Source organism: Euprymna scolopes, chromosome 42 (assembly GCF_053919585.1).
Source record: "Euprymna scolopes isolate OS-2025 chromosome 42, ASM5391958v1, whole genome shotgun sequence".
In the NCBI taxonomy this organism is placed as follows: Eukaryota; Metazoa; Mollusca; class Cephalopoda; order Sepiida; family Sepiolidae; genus Euprymna; species Euprymna scolopes.
In genome coordinates this window covers 46,364,139-46,384,895 of record NC_136523.1, presented here as the reverse complement: position 1 = coordinate 46,384,895, position 20,757 = coordinate 46,364,139, and the positions used below count along the sequence as shown (strand labels likewise).

At 33.5% G+C, this 20,757-nt stretch overlaps 1 protein-coding gene and 1 long non-coding RNA gene across 12 annotated transcripts in view; one reads left to right on the top strand and one right to left on the bottom strand.

Moving 5' to 3' along the window:
• Positions 1-20,757, top strand: part of LOC145267083 (LIM domain-binding protein 2-like) — a 295,179-nt gene that overhangs the window by 98,899 nt on the left and 175,523 nt on the right. The window lies entirely within an intron of this gene.
• Positions 12,329-19,791, bottom strand: LOC145267085 (uncharacterized). Its single transcript, XR_013864822.1, has 2 exons — positions 19,666-19,791; positions 12,329-12,564 (listed from the first exon to the last, which is right to left on the bottom strand). It is a non-coding gene; the product is annotated as an uncharacterized LOC145267085 (long non-coding RNA).

Sequence of the window (20,757 nt, the reverse complement as noted above, 5' to 3'; positions counted from 1 at the left end):
TGTTGTTTATTATGCAATTTTAGTTTTAAAAAAAGAGGTGCTTACTTGTTAAGATAGAGTTGACTAGTCGATTTTTTTAATCATGTCATTTTAAGAAAAAACAATATTACGTACTTAATTGTCATGATATATCCAAAAATTACGAAATTCATCGAGTACAAAGTTATTGATAGTTAAAAGTAATTTTTACGGAAAATTGGGTAAAATTGTATTTTTCTTAGATAAAGTATACAGTGAAGAAGAGTTCATACATAAGGGATATAATTCGGAACGCAAATTTTCGGTTATATTTTAATGGCGACCAACATTTTCGCCTTATAACGAGACCTTTTCTTTTACTAAAACACAGCAGTTTTTCTACTCGATGAATTTTCGTAATTTTTGGATATATTACTATTTTCAACATGAGAATTAAGTACGTAATGTAGGTTTTGCTTAAAATAACATATTTTTTTAAAAATCGATCTGTCGACTCATGCTTAACAAGCACCAAAATATATTTACAATCTTTATAATTCGATATCTTAAGATTTTAATTTACTAATTATTGCTTAAAAAAAACAATTATTTTTCTGGAGATTTTTTTCGAGCAATTTTTTTTTTTTTTCAACATTTTTCACTGTAATTTTTTAAAAATACATTTTTCTATTTTATAGATTAACTTTGATCTGTCATCTTTCAAACGCAATAAAAATTTAGACGTATAGTAAAAAAGAAAAAAGAAAGAATTGTTATAAGCCTCTTTAAAGAAGAATAAGTTTTGTTTGTTTGTTTGTTTTTTCGGCCATTTTTGGCCATACCTAGTAATTTTGTATGTTGTTTTTCTAGTGATTGGTAAAGTTTTTGTCCATGTTTAAACCTTTCTGCCGAGTTTGTGTTCGATTACTACTACTAGTTATGGCAACCTTACTAAGACCCTTTCTTTAAATCCATGGAATACTTCCAGTATTGGAAGCTGGCCAACCTCTTCATCAACCTTTTTCAACCTCTATGCTTCCCCCTTCCCTTTACCTGCAGCCACCTAGCCTTTCCTTTATCCCTCCCCCTCCTTCGCTTCACCTCTATTCCCTTTCCGTCTCTGTTCTGTTCCCCCTCCTACCATCCGATCTTAATATTTATCTGTCCTTTCCCTCCCCCTCATTTCACTACTTCCCTAATTTTCTCCCCCCCCCCCTCCACCGCCACTCTTAATTTTCCTCCATTTTCTACTGTTCTTCTGCTTCCCATTCCCTGCCGTTCTACTGTTCCTTTACTTCCCATCCCCTTCCCAGTTTTGCTGTTTTTCTGCTTCCCGTTCCCAACCCTCTTCGCTGTTATCCTACTTCTTTACCCTCTCCCACCCCACCGACGCTCTGCTGTTCTCTTACTTCCCATGCCGCTCTCTTTACTTGTCCCTTACTTCTCATCCACCTCTTTCTACCCTTCTTTGACTTCTTACTCTCCTCTTCCCGCTACCTTCCACTTTGCAACTCCCTCGATCTTAAAACACACACATGCGCATGAGCGCACGCACTGCATTCTTACACCAGTCTCTATTAAAAAGTATTTAATCTTCCCTTTCTTTTACCTCAACTTATAAAATCCCATTTTTTATATCCTTTTTTGTTCAGCTTGTCTTTCTATTTAAAACAAATAACTGTTCAATGAGAGGCGGTCAAAAAATAGCATGTCATATTGGTTTCCGAGCACAAATTAACCATAATGCTTGACTGTTGTATTTAACTTTAATTTAAACCAGTAATAAATTTCTATTCGATATTATATTCATTAATTCAAAGGCTTCAAAGACATTTTTATTAAGTGAATCATATTTATCAAGGCCAAAAGCCACTCTAGGATATAAATTAATGAGCTGAGCTGAAATGATTTTCAGTTAGGAATTTAAAGAATATTATGAGAGGCTAGAAAATTATTTGATATTAGCGAGTACGTAATATTTGTAATATATTTCAATTTTGTTGAGAAAAAAATTAATCTATAAATTTTATGACGAAGCGAGACGTAGGATTTTGGGCAATATCTAACAATTGCATCCCCAAAATTAAGACGGCGGAAATGGATACAGTTGATGTAAATACAAAAGGGAAGTCACTAAGCATGAAACGAAATACGAAACCATATAGAAACGTTTTATTTTATTATCTAACAATTGTTAGAGATTGCCCAATTTTCTTTATCTTATATTGTTTCGTGATAACACATTAACACAGTGTTAAAACTACAAAAAAACAATTTTATTTTAAGAAATGTAAAAATAAAAGTTTATTATTATTGTTTTATGATAACATAAGAAATGTTAAAACTTTAATAATTTAAAAAAAATATATATTCCTATATGGTTTCGTATTTCGTTTCATGCTTAGTGACTAACGTTCCGTATTTACATCAACATTTTCACCGTCTTTATTTTGAGAACGCAATTGTTAGAGATTGCCGAATTATTGTTGAATAAACGAGGGAGACAATTCAATTCAAAATATTAAGATCAAAATCAGTCTTATAATGAATATATTTAGTATTACAATCGCTAAAAATCGTAAAATTTTATTTTCTTAGTTAAAAAAAAAACAAAAAAAAACACTTGATTAATTTACATAATTTTTCGAATATGACATCTTCGTTCCGTAACGAGTACACACACCATTTTTTTTCAGTATATATATATATATATATATATATATATATATATATATATATATATATATATATATATATATATATATATATATATAAAAGCGTAATTCTAAATAAGCACCTTTTTATTTTAATCTTATATATAACTGATACCTGGGATGATCATATGATCATTTTAAATTAACTTAAACTTTCCATTTTTTTTTTTTTTTTTTTTTTTTTTTTCATAGACGTCCCCACTTATCAAGGCTCGAAAGCCACTCAAGGATAAAGGTTAATGAGTGTATGGTAGTCGCAGAAACAACATCATATTAATAGTTAGTGGTGGAAATGGAATAGAAATGGATTATTTAGGTGACTGCTCAACAAGAACTTGTTTACATTGGACTTGAAGATAACCATATTGTAGTCAGCTTAATTTTAAATCTTTTATTTTCATGAGTACCATGTAAGCTGCATTGTTCCTTTGTCTCTTATTTCTAAAAGTTTTGAGCCGACATTACGTGTGTCTGTGAGTGTGCGTCTTTTGCTTCAATGTAACTTTCATAATTACAGATTCAGTTAAGTTTTGGGAAGTTTTGCCAGTACTAACCAGCAGAGCGTTAGCACTGTTGAGCAAAGCAAGAGTCTATCAGGCGTGTATATGCAGTGTGGTCATTGCTTATTAAGGCCAAGGAGTCACTGGAGGATAAAGGTTAAAGAAATCATTAGTTGGATGAGGAGAACCCACCACCACATAAAGATTGGAAACATCCATAGAGTGGGTATAAGATTTCTTAAAAGAAATTGATTATCCAAGAGGATGGCTCAACAAGTATTTGTTACTCTCGTTTTCTTTGGTCTTCCTTTGTGAACTGGATCTTCTACCTCAACTGTTCTACATCAATTAACTTCCAAACTAACCTATCTCTGGCCAGGTCTTTGTTGGCCCCTCTTTTCCTCGAATTTATCTTTATCACTTTCTTCTGTTCTGCACACATCTCCCTAACTCAACTAGTCTACATCTAACTAAAGAACTCTCATCTATTCTTTCACCATCATATTCAGTTTAACATCCGTTTTTTTAGAAACTGATTTCTAAATTAATTTATCTCTGGCTTGGTCATTATTTATCCCTTTTTCATTCTGGCCGACTCCATCATTTCCTCTCATAGTTTCCTTGCCGTTTTCCTGTGAACCTGCTATTTTGTTTTTCATCTATTAACCCAAGAAATTAATTTTTTTCAATGTGACCATACCATCAAAGTCTACTTTTTTTGTATGCATTTTCCGATACTGTCCAGATTTCTCTAAAATTATCTGAGCTAAACCTGTCTTAAAGCCTCACACACATCTATTCGGTCATTCCCACATCATTTCTCTCCATGCAACATATGTCCTCAACTCTCACCGGGCAGCTTTAACTTTCATACATCATAACATTTTGTACACATATCTGGTAGACTTTTCCCTAGGTCAACACTGTTAACGCTCTGTTAATAAAAGCGTTAATGTACTCACAACTTAGACATTATTACTTTGGGTTGAACTTACTTTTATTTGACCTGTTGTCCTATTTTTAGGAGGAATGCATTCATTTCTATATTGTTTGTGTAAAAAAAAAAAAAAAAACACCCTCTCACTCCTCTTCTTCAAGGAAGAAAAAAACTTACTTGAATTATATAAATATGCAAAACTTAAGCATTCTAAATCTCTATGAAAAAACGAGTGTTACTTGTGCAATTAAGCTTAATAATTGGAACTTTAAGTCCAACAGAGTTTATATATTCTTTTCTTTTTAATTTTCTTTCTTTGAAGATTGTAATGCTGGGTATGGGGCAGCCAAACCAGCTGCTAACATTGCCCTGCTTTTTATTGAAACCAACCAAGAGTTCTTTTTAGTATCCTCGTTGTTCTCTTAAGTGCAATTGTCTGGATATCTTTTGCACTTGGTTCACCGGGAATAATGTGAATGTTGTTATGCCTTTGGAATTAAGGTGAAACAAATAATCTAAATATATGTTCATTCAATTTGCATGTGTAAATGGTAGATATTTCAAAAAATGTATGTGCTACAGACTAAAGCAAATGCTATGTCAAACTTAGGCTTGACAGACCAAAGCAAATGCTATTTCAAACTTAGGCTTGGCAGACCAAAGAAAATGTAATCTCAAACTTAGGCATCACAGATCTTTTCAAAACATGTGACAAACCAAAAAGTATTACAAACCAAAGCAAAAGCTATTTGAGAATGGTGGTAACTATGTAGAAAAATAAATTCTGGAGCACAAAAGATTGCTAGTTTTAATGGTACTACTCTCGTCTTCATCACTCTTCAACATTTTTGTTTTTAAGTTAAAAAAAAAAATAGGAGGCCTTACTTTTAGAACATACTCTCATATTACTCACATGAAACTTCAGTGTAGTGTGGATTTAAAAGAGAATCCCTCTCCCCTCTTATACCAATTCATAGCACTCTCTTTTTATGCTTCCCTTAAGGCTACTACATAATCGTCTTCAAATCTAATGTTAACAAATACTTCATTCATCATTTTTAATCCTCTCATAATATTTGTCATCACTCAACTGTCAATCTATTCATCCCATTAACCCTTATTCTCGAGCTGCTTTTTCTTTTCTGTGTAATTTATGGAAATTAGGATCCCGGATAACACAGGGTAACCTTGCTATTTTTAAATAAATGTAGTTTCGATTTTTTTTTTTTTAATATTTCCCATGGTTTACTGTGAAATCCCAGATAAAGTGCATTTGTACTGGAGATGTCTGCTGTGCTGAGAAAACCTGCTTGGGAAAGAATCGTTGAAAGGCCAAAGCCTATTATTTAAAATAAAAAAGAAGGAAAGGGATCAGCTAAATATAAGGTGGTCCAGGAGAGGAAGGGTGCATCTTTGGAGATTAGAAACGTGGACCTGTGTAGTTGGGTGGAGCTGAATTGAGTCACCAAATTATAACATGTAATTTGTTAGTATTCAGTATTAAACCAGCAGCAGCAGCAGCAACGTCATCATCATCATCATCATCACCATTACCACCATCATGATGATCATCATAAATACGAATTCTTTGATTAGTGAATATAGAACAATTGATGTAGCAGATTCAATTTACGGGGGGGGGGTGCAAATCATATGAGAAAGTGGTAAAAATGGGAAAGAGGGATAAATAAAGACCTGGCCAAAGATAAGCTAGTTTAAGTCAATTTCTAAAAGTCATTCAGCATATGCCAGCATGAAAAATGGATGTTACAACCGATCATCATCATCAATTTTACATGCTGGCATATAGTAGTATCCTCCCCCTCCCCACCTGCATTGCTCGGTTATAAAATATGCTAAGATATGATGTTTTAATTTATGCAGATTTTGTGTTTGTTATTATAGAGCCAATTCTACAATACTAATGTATAGTACCGAATTAATAAATTAAAAATAAAAAAAAATGACTTAGATGCCATCAGTTTGCATAAAAGTCAAAATATTTAGCTCTCCAACCTTTTTCGCTACCATCTAAGGCCACATGCATATCAAAGCTTTACAAATTAACTGATTTAAACATATAAATAAATGTATATTTATGCGTGCATAAAAAATACACATTGATCCGACTTGCGTCTGCTAAGTTCCAGTTTGATCCCTTAATTTTTTTTTTTTTTTGCTAAAAACCAAATTGGATTTGTTCCACAGGTCCAACTCCCCTCTATATAAAGTTTCAAGTCTGTAAATCAATATTGACAGTCGTTTGGTAGAGACCGTTCCACACACACACACACACACGGTCATCTGAAAGAAGGTAGGAGTATTGGACGGTTGTTCCTCAGGTCTATAGACAAACTGAAAGAGATTCAACTTGTTGCTATGGAGACAAAAACTTTTGAAACTGATTCCTCAGATAGAAAGTTATGGAAAAAAAAATATACTGCAGGCATCAACACTTTTATAAAAACATGATTATCAAAACAAGCCAACATAGGTAGAGCAAGAACAGAAATTGCGTTTGCTCAACCAGTAATGTACGAGTCATCTGGTTTAATTTGTCGCAGCAGAGTTGATTTTGTGTCACACATATGGCACAAACATAGCAGAATATAATTTAAATAAGGGTGAATTTATGGCCATCATGCATAGAACATGATGAGAGAGTCCATCATTCATTTATATAACCATGGACCCTTTTATTCTCACTTTATATATCTATAAAAGTGAGAATGTGTGTGTGAGGACACTTCTCAACAAATTTTTGATCTACAGACTTGAAATTTGGCACATAGGATATTCAGACACGTGAAAAACTTAATTCATTTTCATCTGGGAAAAGGGCTGTTAAAGGATCAGAATTGAAAAATTGGTCCGTGTGAGTCGTCAGATTTTTATTTGTTTGTTAACTGTTTCACGAATGCGCATGTGTGAATAATTTACGTTACAGATTACTTATATTAAGAATAAGTAATTTGAAACACTTTTTAGAGGTTGTGTTCTGCTGGTCTAATGGTTATCGTACTTGACTCACTGTCTTTAGGTTTTGGTTTTGATCTCAGCTCGAGTATTTTTTTTTTTTTACTTACAAGAAGTGAACAGATTAGAAAAAAACATGATATTCAGACATGCAGAAAACTTCATAATTCGTTTTCCTCCAGAAAAAATGTCTAAGGAGTTAAAATTGAAACATTGGTTTGTGGAGTCATCGGATTTTATTTGTTTGCACCCTGTTGTATGAATCCGCATGTGTGAATAGTTCACATGACAGCTTTCTTATGTTAAGAATAAGTAGGCTTGGAAACATCTTTTAAAGATCATGTCATGCAGGTCTAATGGTTATCGTACTTGACTCACTGTCTTTAGGTTTTAGTTTCAGTCAGATCTCATTTTATTTTTTTTTTACTCACAAAAACTGAACTGTAATAATACTTGCATGCACATGCCGCAGTTTCTGTATTAATTAAAGTATATTTACGCATATTTTACGACCAGGCAATGCCAGGCGGCCTACTTGTGTGTGTGTGTGTGTATATATATGAGAGAGAGATGAATGTTTTTATCTTCCTTCCTCTCTATCTTGTTTTATCTTCATTCTTTTTTTTCCCATCTTATTTTCTCTCTTCCTCTTCTCGTTCTTGTCTTGTCTTTATTTTCCCTTTAAAGAGAGTTCTTTCTGAAAACTGAAATTGTTAATTTTTTGCCTTGAAGGCTAAAATTTCAGGTGATCCATGAAAGGGATGGGATTGGGGAGTAGATGACGTCTTGTCTTCTTCCCCCTCCACATGTGTACTTGGTTGGTGTCTTTGTTTTTTAATTTTGACTTTCTAAGTTGAAACTTCTCTGCCAGCTCAGTTAATCTGATGATTAACTAATTTGTAAATTTGCCGATTTTTTTTGTTTACCAGACTTGATACTCTTAATTTAACATTTTTCTGATTATTTTTAATGTGTTCGTATTATCTGCCAGCATCCTATATCTTCGCAAAGTCAACATCCGCCCATGTTGCCACATCTTAGACAATATTCCATCACCCCTATGTTGCGTCTTTGTGTTTGGTTTACAAGCCTGATATTATAGATGTCGACCTCCTCCAGTCCCCAAGTGATAGGAAGTAAAAGAGAGGGGAGTGGTTTGGGAAGAATAGTGTTTTGCAACATTTTTACAACAGTGTCCGGTTAAAGACGATGGGGAGTGTTTTTCAATGGTCGATGGCAATCAGAGTTGAGAGTCCAGTAGAACACTTGACAGTTATGATTTAAACACTGAGGAAAACAGTCATGAGCTGGATACAGTCGAGGGCAGTTCCCGAGAGAGATTGGAGTCAAACCAGGCGAGAGTAGTCAGTTCAAAGAGAAAATCACTGGAGACTGACACAAAGAGACAACGTCAGGATTCCTAGTTTTACATTACATGACGATATCACACACTCACAACCAGAGCTTAACTGATTTACTTCAATACTTGTGTTGTTTATGCTGAATACTAGCATTCTGGTGTTTCTTCTCACCCATCTCACTAGAATCAAAATATGCAGCTGATCTAAAAGTTGACTTGGATTCAGTTGTCAATTCTGTAATACTATAGACGTTAACTCCTCCTGCCCCCAAGCATTGGGAAGTAAAAAGAAAGAAATATAACAACAACAAAAAAAAAATAGGGTTTATCAGTAGACACTGTATCAATTTGTTCCTTAACACAGACAAAAGAGAGGTAAGGTAGTTATTTTAGGACAAAGGAATTAACAGGGAGTCAGTCAATGTATTTTGGAGTTAGCTGTGGACGTTTTTTTTTTTGTTTTTTTTTTAATGTATAGTTGTGATTAAAGACGTGAACAGAAGGACCTGAGATATATTTAGGATTGACAAGGGGTTTATGATGGTGGGGAGTGGTTTGCAGAATCTAGTATTTTGTAACGTTTTTTTTTTTTTTTAACATGGTCCAGTTGATGATGGTTAGGAAGGCAGCTGGACATTTAAGTTTAAGTTAAGACTTGGGGACAGTTGAAAATAACCCGTGGCTGGAGCAGATTGTGAAATGAATTGATCAACTGACTGACACAGACTCAATAATAGATGTAGATGTGGATCTTGGCATGTAGGAAGTCGGAGATGTCTCACACACACATCCAGAGTTTAACGAATATTTACAAAAATATTGGAGTCAGTGTTATCCTGTGGTTTGTTTTATTTTAGTGTTATACTTGTGCATACCCCATTGAGTACCCCACCAATGTGTAAAATACTATGGCATAGCCCAGAATAGAACAATGGAAAATGTAGGAAAAATCCACTGTACACAACATTGGGGCCGCGAGTTGTCGAGTGGAGACACATGATCTCACAAAAGCACTTCTATGAAATGTGCTCCGACAAAATGGGTGCGCTTGTGCCTCCTCAACATAAATATCCCCAACCAACCTGGCAATTAACAAAATCCTACCCCTTCACTATAGAGATCTTCATCTTAAATTGCTTGCATTTGGAATTTTCTTTCAGTTTCCCATTTTCCCAATTGTATCACTAGGTAGAAATTTAAATGTAATGTGAACAAGCATATCGCTGCACAACTCCCCACTTATGAGATCAGGCCTCTAATTCACAGTTAGTCCCTTATTTAAATTGGCAATACTGATGGCAATGCGCCTTGTTTGCAGTGAATATAAGTTAAAAGAAAACAATTTAAATATATATTATTTTTATGCATTCGCTATCTTTATTTAGATCAGATAGCGAACTGACATGAACATTCTCATGACAGTTTTGTGAGCCTTACTACTTCCATACTAGCTCATGACAAATTGGATGCATTGTTTTCTTTGTGACACCATCACTAGAAAATGCCGGACCAACAGGCTCTCTTTATCCAGTTTTTTTTTTTTTTTTTTTTTTTTTTTAACAGAATCCCCTTTCTCTATTCCTAGATATATTGCTTTCACCAGAGCTAAGGAATTCCATCTACACCCTGTATTGTAACCCTCCAGAAAGAGGGGTTAACAGGTACTACACCTTGCCCAAGTGCGAACTATATATATGAATAATGTTTTTCAAATAAATACTAACAATTATTTTTATGCCTGGAGACACAAATTTTTCATGCTTATGTAATCATCAGTGTAGGAAGTGATAATTAGTGCTGGTTGGGATATTCAAACCCAGTCACAAGGTCAAACTCTGTAGGCTAGCATCTTTCCTCCAGGCCACCGGCAATTAACATGAGAATTGAAGGAAATTAAATGCCAATGTATATCTTGTCAGTAGATGTTCATAGTAAACAGTTGTGAGAGCATGCGACAATAGGAAGTTGGAATGGTGCATTTGCACTAAAGTTTACTGTTGTTTCTTAATTTCCTAAAGAGGGTTCAACTTTAAATAAATATTAACAATTTTTATACCTACAAATATTAGTGTTTCATGCTTATGCAATCATCAGTGTAGGAAGTGATCATTATTGCTAGTTGTGAAATTCAAACCCAATCAACAAATCCACTTTTGGCTTAGTAAGTTAGTGTCTTTCCTCGAGGTCACCAGTAATTAACACATAAATGGAAGGAAATTAAGTATCTATGATTGTCATTTTTGGCAGGTTCCACAGTTAAAAGTTCGACAAAGTATTCCACAGCAGCAAATTGGAATGATTATATATATATATATATATATATATATATATATATATATATATATAAGCAGGGAGACTCAATGTTACCCGGGATTGAATGAGAATCAAAGAATGTTCCACACTTTCAATACTTTTATCATTGAAATCGTCCATTTTTCAATCATATCACTTGATTGCTTGCTCTAGTCGGGCACCTACCATGGTGCATCAGATGGAAACTTCACATACCTCTCTGCAGTGACTTAGTCCACAATACATTGTAGTCTACATTGTACTGTAGAGAACTTAATGTTGATTTTATATGTTTATTTTTATATAATGGCTTAAATGCAAGAATCAAGTATCATGATTCAGTTGTGTTCTAAACAGAAACATTCATTTTGAATGTGTCCCTGTCTTATCAAAGAACCTAATGTTGATTTTATACACCAAGTTCTGTTTGTGCGGTTATAATACTTCTCAAATGAACTTTTGATGTTAGACTGTATAATGGTGTTAACTTTGATTAAAATCGGACTGTTTCTTCCTTAATCGGATTTACTCAATTATTGATTTTGAATATTTATTGGGGGCATTCTAATACAAAACCTATCTAAGAACATTCCTAGACACGTAAAGAGTATTTGGGTGAAATTTAAGAAAAAAAAATCAACTCAGCCATTTCAGGATCCATAGCAAACGAACTTACACACACACACACACACACACACACACACACACACACACACACACACACACACACACACACACACAGCCTTTTATATATATATCTATACTAGCTGGACACCCGGCATTGCTCGATTGCATAATACACTTAAACATGATATTTTAATTTATGAAGATTGTGTATGTATTATTATAGAATCAATCCTCTATTGAATATTACGATTAATAATTTGCCCAGTGGACTAATTCGCAAAAAAAAAAAAAAATAAATAAAAAAATAATAATGTCGTTCATCAACCGGCCATGATTACACTCGTGTAACATAAAATATTCCCCTATAAAAATTCTTTTTTATCTATAAGAGAAGAAAGATTATTTTTAAAACTGGATTTTTGTTGATTTTCCAGAATTATTATCAGATGAATTTCTGTGCAAAGCATATCTAAGAACACTGCCAGAAATATGTATTACCTTTGTGTGAAATTTGCAAAAGATAGGCTCAGCCATTTCGGGACATATTAGGAACTAACTCCCTCTCTCTCACACACACACAAAGTGACTTATATATATAAACACACACACACTAGCTGCAGTGAAAAAACTTCTCAAGTACACTCATGATAAGTTTGTTCAAAATGAGACTGTTTCTTCTTTAATCGGATTTTTCAGTTATCGGAAGCATTGATACAAAACCTATCTAAGAACACTCCTAGACACATGAAATATATTTGTGTGAAATTCTCCCAAAATTGGCCAAGCCGTTTTGGAGTCCGTAGGGAACACACACACACACACACACACACACACACACACACACACACACACACACACACACACACACACACACACACAAAGTTTCTTTTATATATAAATACAGATAAAATGTAAATACTTTAACATTTTCAAACTAAAAAAGAAAGAAAGAAGAAAAACGCCATTGAATGAAATTGCATCTTTTTATTTATTTATTTTTAAATATTTCAAAAAAAATTATTTATTTATAGTTGAGTCATCTATGAGCATGGTATACTACAGCTTAACTAGTATTTAAATTTGATGGGTCATAGTCACCTGACCCCGTTTATAATCTCCTTTTTCTCTCTTCTCTACTTCCCTGCCTACTTGCATTCCTGTCAGCCATGACTTGTATAAACCTGTGGTGCTTATTATAAGCTGAAAAAGAAAATTAAAAAATAAAACAAATAAAAATACCAGAGAGCATAGTTTCGATAGTCTGTGCTAAAAAGACTTCATCTTATATCCTTTCACAACAACCTTTAGAGACTGTCAGTCTGTCATGCTCAAGTCTTTATTTTAATCATCCACTCTATAATAAAAAGCCACGTATATTTGTTAAGTTACTAGCTGGACGCCTGGCATTGCCTGGTCGTACAATACGCTTAAACATGATATTTTAATTTATACAAATTGCATATGTATTATTATAGAATCAATCCTCTATTGATTATTATATATTATAAGGAATAATTTGACTGGTGGACTAATTCGCAAAAAGAATAAAAAATAAAAAAATAATAACAATATCGTTCATCAAATTCCATCTGTGTTTACAATATCATGTCAGCTGATATTTGGGTTTGACGATGAATGTCACGGAAAAGTCACTTGTGATTAATGTTTAGTTTTAAAATATGCAAACAAAGAAATGATTTGCAATGATTTTAAATGGTACCTCTTTTATCATGACTTGTACTCATTGATAAGAAACAATTAAAATAAAATAATGAATTACCCCCCCCCCGACTTGAATGTCACCAATTGTAATGTTCTCCCAGTATTTTGTTTCATTTTTGATTTTTGAGCTCAGTTTTTTTGTTTCTGAGTTCAACTCAATCGAGGTTCAACTTTAGCTTGAATAAGACCGCTATTTAGTTTTTCCTCCTAACTCTACAGGCTTTACACTACCTTTTGTTTTTAATTTAAAAATACATTTTAAAATAAGTTAAAACACTAAAAAAACTTATCCAGGGATCTAGAAGAGTAATTTATCTTGCCTTTGGTAACATTTATTTGTTGTACATTAATTTTTTCCACCTTCTTTTTGATTTGTTGGCTATTCTGGAAAAATCACTGATTCCCAAGTCTGATAAAATTATCAAATTTGAAAAGATACACCTGAAGAAAGTCGGAGGTTACATCAGCTGAAACGTTGCAGATATAACAACCAAGTAACAATAGATTTTTAATTTGAAGAATCCAAATTATCAATCCTCATTTAAAAAAAATTATTTCGAAACTGGCTTCAAAACTTAGTAGGTGATGCCCTTTGTTCTTTCCTGCAACCGTCTTCCCACAGAAAAGACGTAAGTTTGTCTGCTCTATCGTTATTTTCATGGCACGTGCTCATTTGAGCTTTAATCTACGGTCCCCCCCTTAATCAAACTTTTACAAAAAAAAATACTTATGTTGTTACAACCACAACCAACAAGTTCATCCATTCACCATCTGTGCCTATATTTAAATGCAGATTCCATGAACGGAGCTTAGTTTTTAGAACTGCCAACCTGTGGAACTGTTCTGCTATGTTGCTTTCCAGCTGACTGCAACATGGTCGTCTTCAAGTCCAATGTGAACAAATTCCTGTTTAGCCGTTCCCTTAAATAATAAACCCTGATTGGTCCTTTCCTCGAGTGGCTTCTTGATCTTGATAAGTGTTGGTTCTCTTAGAAAAACAACAAAGAATTTAAAATTTACTGGTTGTTACTTTTGGCTGGTATAGAAATGAATTCTGGTCTGATTTCGACTCTGGCTGACTTTGTGGCCTGTGCAGCAAAATCCTTAATTCTAACCAGCATGATTCACTGAAACTGCCAGTTCGAATATTGATTGCATTGTTGGCAGCAACGTTTCAACCAGCCACTTACTCGTTTTTCTTTGCACTCGATCCTGAATTCTGTGCCGTTTGTGTGTTGTTGGAAAGATGGTAGAGTCTGCTTGTAGCTGATTGGCAACTCTCTCTCTCTCTCTCTCTCTCTCTCTCTCTCTCTCTCTCTCTCATTGGCAATCCAGCAACTGAGCAAGCTCAACAGATTGGTAAATTGTAGAATAGGGACGCCACTTTATTTTGCGTGCAAATTTTCATAATTGGTTTTAAATTTTATTAAAAGAGCACACAGCGTTATCCTGGAATTAAAGTGCTCTGTGTATGTTAAAAATTAAAGCAAAACATGCAATCTTTCATCTATTGTATAAATCTGACCTGTCTGTTTAAATATTTGTATGTATGTATGTATGAATAAAACTTTTGACATAGGTGACGGATTTTCATGAGAGCAATATTGTTTTGAAGCTCAACCCTTCGGACGACAAATATAAAAAAATGGCCCAAAACATTAATTCCTTCACCCTCAACTGGGCACTTTTCTACAGGGGGAGGAGGGTCTATTTTTTCGACGATATTTTTGGAAGTCATCCCTTCTTTTTACTTGACTAACCTTAATTTAAACATTTGCCACTTCCAGTTTGGCAATGGACAAAATGGCAAATACGTCACGTTTTTTTTTTTTTTTTTTCACATTCTTTTCCAACACACACACCTGCAAACACCCAGGCAATGCCGGGCACCCAGGCTAGTTATATAATAAAGAGCAATGTAAATAATATTTTTATTTAGTTATTTATTTTAATTTTTTTCACCCCCAAATAAAGCATGTTGCCACTTGAAGATAAAAGCTGATATTTGGAAATTTAGGTTTATGGGTGACAATACAATAGAGATGTAACGGATAGACACAAACTGAAGCAACTTAAGATATAATGGTGGAACAAGTTGTGCAGTTTCACCTTTATTGATTCAATATATGTGTGTGTTTGTGAGTGTGTGTGTGTGTGTGTGTGTGTGCGTATATATATATATATATATATATATATATTACAATATTCCAATTTCTGTGGAATTCACTCATGCAGACATCATGCACATCTGAAAGTCAAACATACGCCTGATGAAGGGAGTGTTTCCTGAAATATTGAAACACAAATATTCTACCTGACCATCTGATCCAAGTAAAAACATATTACATGTAAAATATAAATATATATATAAATAAATGTATGTATGTATGTATGTATGTATGTACAGCAAATACGGCATGATCACATTGACACACCGGTTCTCGTCAGATCACCAAACTTAAGCAACGTTGATCCTAGCTAGTACCAGATGGGTGACTGTTTGGGAATTCTAAGCACTGTATGTGCTCTTTGCTTATCTCAGCATTGTTTCCAGTCGTCCTAAACCTCCACTTGCTATTGGTATTTAACAACACTGACTCAGGAGAGGTGTAGTTGGAGATTGCACAACACTTGCTAGAAAAATTCCACGTGCAGGCACTCTTTCAAAAGGAATCCATAGTTTGTCAGGACTGAAGGAAGCTAATATATGTATGTATTATATATATATATATATATAAATTGTGTAGAGATGCGTATTCTGATAGTTGCTTTCGTATCGTACACAGGGCTCACTCTAAACATTTATTGAATATTTTGGAAGCCTTGTGTTGTTACAATGCGTAAACCCTCGCTCTATAGGCAGAAAGAGCTCTTCCACAAATTAGAGTTATTTAAAGAGCTCTAATATATATGCATAATTTTTTTTTTTATACTTGTATAGATTTAATGAATTGTCTGCCTACATTCTGTCGATATTATGCCTGTTTTTTTTTATTATTATTATTATTATTATTAAAAAACCTGATATTGACATTTTTTTATTTTTTCCTTTCCTCACCCACGTTTGTAAAAATTAATTTTAAACGATAATTACTAATATTTTCGTTTTTAATCGTATTCGCCGATGTTTTCTCTTGATAATGTATCAGTCGAAAGATTTATTTTAATAGTTTTTCTTTTTTCTTCAATCAGTAATTTACCAATTTACTTTTAAATCGTTTTAATCAACGGTTTTTCGCTTCACCCTTAATTTTTTTTTTATATGATTGCTTCCCAACTCGGCATGACTCCAGATATCTTTTTTAAAGCTTTTGTGTGTGTGTGTACTTGTTCCATAATTGTATTTGTTACATCTCTGCATTGTTCTGTCTTCTATAAACCTAAATTTCTTTTATAAATATTAAACAATGTTTTAAGGAAATTACGTTAACCACTAATATTTGGGCTCATGTCTAACAGTGGATTGTGGCGCAGCAAGATATCTGTTCACTTTATAGTTAAACTTCTGAAGGATAGTGCAGTAAGAGAAGCAGGAAACAGGGAGGGAATACCAAAGTTTAACAGTCGGTTGAAGAAATTATATGTGAATATATCTAATTATAAATTTGCCACACAAAAGCTTTCTAGACAAATAAAGGAAGAACGCATGTCTGTTTCCATAATCACAGGTTCTTTCTACCGATTTATATGTTTTTGCTTTCCATTTTTTTTTTTTTTTTTTTCTTTAACTTCCACTAACGTCTTTGAGGTAAGATGTTTGGTACATGGAGAAAGTATTTATGGATGGCGAGGCTTTTTTTTTTTTTTTTTTTTTTTTTACCTTAGTGATATCATTATGGCAGAAGAAAAAATGGTGTGATTGCAAAATTGGGAGTGAAATGACCTAAGCTTAAGGACTACTCCTATTACTAATCAGGAGAGTATTATCTCTGTCAACCAAAAAAATCTACCAGGCATGTGAAGGAAGTGTGGTAATGTATAGAAGAGAAACCTGGCCAAGAGAGGTTTGCGGACATGCGTTGCATGGAAAGAAATGATACGAGAATGATATGATAGATGTGTAACATGAGTTTTAAAGACAGGCTTAGATCTGATGGTGACACTTCTGACGTTCCTCTCTCCAAAGTTTTCCGAATTTTAAAAAAAAAAAGGAAAGAAATATAACAAAAAGAAAGAAAAATGTTTATCAGCAGAACAAAAATATATGAAGTTATTCATTAGCATACACAAAGGGAATTAAAATAGGGTTGTCAATCAAGGTGTAGCAGTGAACAAGAACAAAGAACTGAACAATGAATGTCGATATGTTTAGAGTTAGTTCACAGGCAGTTTTAGAAGTGGCAATGAGTTTGTGACAGTTTATGGACAATTGAGTGCAGTGTCTCGTTTTGGGACGGTAGGCGACTCTGAGGTTCCTTGAGAGAGATTGGAGTCAAAGCTAGGCAAGAGTAGATCGGACTGAGAAGAAAATCGCTGAGAACTGACGTAACCAAACAGCTAGCGACGGACAACGTTTGAGTTCCTTTTTTTTTATGCTATATCACACACTCTCTCTCTCTCTCTCTCTCTCTCTCTCTCTCTCTCTCTCACTCACACACACACACACACACACACACACACACACACACACACAGCTTAACTGATTTACATCAAGTACTCGCTTTATGTTCTTTTATCATAGCGTGGTCATGAAAACGACAATTGGGTCATATAATGACCTCATAGGTCAGATAAAATTTAGATAGTAGAGGGAGATCTTTACATAAAAGGATGCTTTGCTGGTTTGTTCATGATAAAAAAATAGATGAGAATTTTGTGTTAATAGATGTAGAACTCAACGATTCTCATAAATGATCGACTGATTCTATTCATTCTTGCTCCAAGAGGATTTTATTATTTTTCAAATTCTTACCTTTTAATTGCTATAATTTCAAGTTATAATAAAAATAAAAAATACTTATAAAAATAAAAATATAAATAATATAGATAAAAAGATAAGTATAAATAAAAATGAAAAAATAGTTATATTTTATATATATATTACTGAGTTACCACTTATTAAGGCCAAAATCCACTTGAGAGGATAAGGGTTAAGGAGATAGATAAATTGTCAGATGAATGATGGAGAATATTATGAGAGGATTTTTATACTAATGAGTAAGCACTTATCAAGGCCAAAAGCCACTAAAGGATAAGGGTTAATGAGATTGATGAATTGTCAGTTGAATGATGAAGAATATTATGAAAAGATTGATCGAAATGAAATAAACTTGGTCACTTACTCTGAATAATATAGTTTCAGGATATATTACTGCCAAGATGATGGCGTAACTTCAATTAACTTAAAAGATTCTGAGTGGTTATATAAGGGTTTTTGTTTTGGTGAGCACTCGAACTTATGGTTAGTTTAATTTTTTACTATCTTTTCAGCATGGAGTTAACAAAAGTTAAGTGGTCATCTTTGTCGCCATTTTGGTTTGTGTGTATCGATAAGATAGCTTTCTTTGAACTAAAATTCTGAAATAAAACTCTTATAAACAGTTCTCATACATTAGGAGCGTAACAGATCGGTAGAGAAATTCTACTGCGTTTGCTATCAATTATTTGTTTTTTTATTAAATTTCCACTACTTACGATATTGTCCCATTGACTACTGTACACTCATTAACCCTTATCCTCAAATGGTCTCCAGGTCTTGATAAGTGGTGATTCCTTTGTAAAAATAAAAAAAATAAAAAAGTTTTCGATTGGTAACTATTCTGAACTTTTACCAAACACCCGGGCAACACCGAGTATACAGATTTAGTTTTATATATCATGTATAAGAATATTTTGGACATAAAATTCTTTAAGAGAAAAAGTCTTCGAATTTCACATATGGCTTAGGGGGGTTTTGCGGGCGAATGTCCGTCTGTCGCTGAGTATAACAATTTGATTATGACTTGAAGAATGTCAACCATCTTGTTGTTTGGTACCGACCTCCGCCTGTCAACTTCTCCTCCTCCTCTTCACAATTCTTCTCCTACCTCCAAACAATTATGCCTCCACCTCTCCTGTACTCTTAGTTCTCACCCACCCTGAACAATTCTGCCCCCCCCCCCCGCCCTCGTCTGTCACTCTCCAATTCGATCACTAGTTATTTCATTCGTTCTTCTTCCATAACAACCGGCTCTTCTTGCGTTATTTTTCTTCTTCTTCTTCTTCTTCTTCTTCTTCTTCTTCTTCTTCTTCTTCACGATAACTGACCGTTTTCCTTTAGTTCAAAGGTGTGAAACAATAAACATTAATTTTCATTTTTTATTTTAACAACAAACCAACTCCTTTTGATACCAACACAATAATTATTAGAAACATTTTATTTACATCACGACAATACTCCCCCCCCCCCGTCCAACAAAATCTTATATATAGATTTTGTCCGTCTGTGCGACACACACACTTATTTAAATGTAATAAAATATATTGCAGAGTTTTTGTCTCATGTCTAAATATCAGAAATTTTGGTATTTGTTCGGATTAGCACTTATGACAGCAATAAAAATTAAAGAAAATATAGAAAAGTCTGTATGATGTACGTACCAGTCACGAAACGAAGATGAAATATTCCCAAAATTACGTAATTAATTTAATAGAGTTTTTTTCTTTTTCAAAAAAATCAAATTTCACTCCGCATCCATAATAAGTAGCGGCTATGGTAAAATCAAGGGCAGACAACCGATTTTCATTTCAATTTTTTTTTTTCAACGAAATCGTTAGATTTCAAACCAAACAATAATTTATGAACATAATTTATGAACATAACGTGTATTTTTTAAAATTTTTATTTTTTCAGAAAATAAAATTTTCAAACATTTTTTTTTTTTTTAGAACGGGCATTTTTTTTTATAAGTTAAAAAACTAATTTGAAGAATATTAAAATGGCGTCGACCTTCACTTATCTCTAAAAAAAACGTCAAATTTGTTTTGCGTAAATAAATAAAAAATACTTCATTAAGTTTTGTGATTTTGGAAATATACCATCTTCATTACGTGACAAGTAGGTACATGATAACAGTGTATTTTTTGTTTACTGCTATAAGTGCAAATCTGAATAAGTACCGAAATTAATAGTAAATATCTAGCCTTTTTAGTCTGTTTAAAACGGGCAAAAGTTGTAGCCCATTAACTTAAGACAAGTGCTTTATGCCAAATTAATGGCTGAATATGAGTCAATTAAGGTTCATTTTTGTATTATTTACCCCTAATTGAACGAATACCATAATACTTAGTTTGCTGTGCTTGATCATAACAAAAGTCCATACAAAATTTCAGCTACATCCATCCAGTTTTGAAACAAAACTGGTAAATCTCCCATTTTTTATTATTTCTTCCTGTATTTAATTTGTTTTCCTTCGGACTTTTATACAGTGCTCTGGCCTCTGCTGTTGTACAGTATATGATTAAGCTAAGTATATGTCAGACAAATTGACAAAATATAGAATTAAAATTTTTTTCTTCCTCATGTCAATCGATGGTGGTCTAGCGATTAAATAGGGCAGCAACATAGATTCTACGGAGAGAGATATCTGAATTCGTATCTCAAAAGCATGAGCTGCATTGGATAAGCTGCGGTCAGTATGGACTTCAAGGCTAACTGACAAACTGAAAAGACAGTTCTTCAGAGCAGTGATG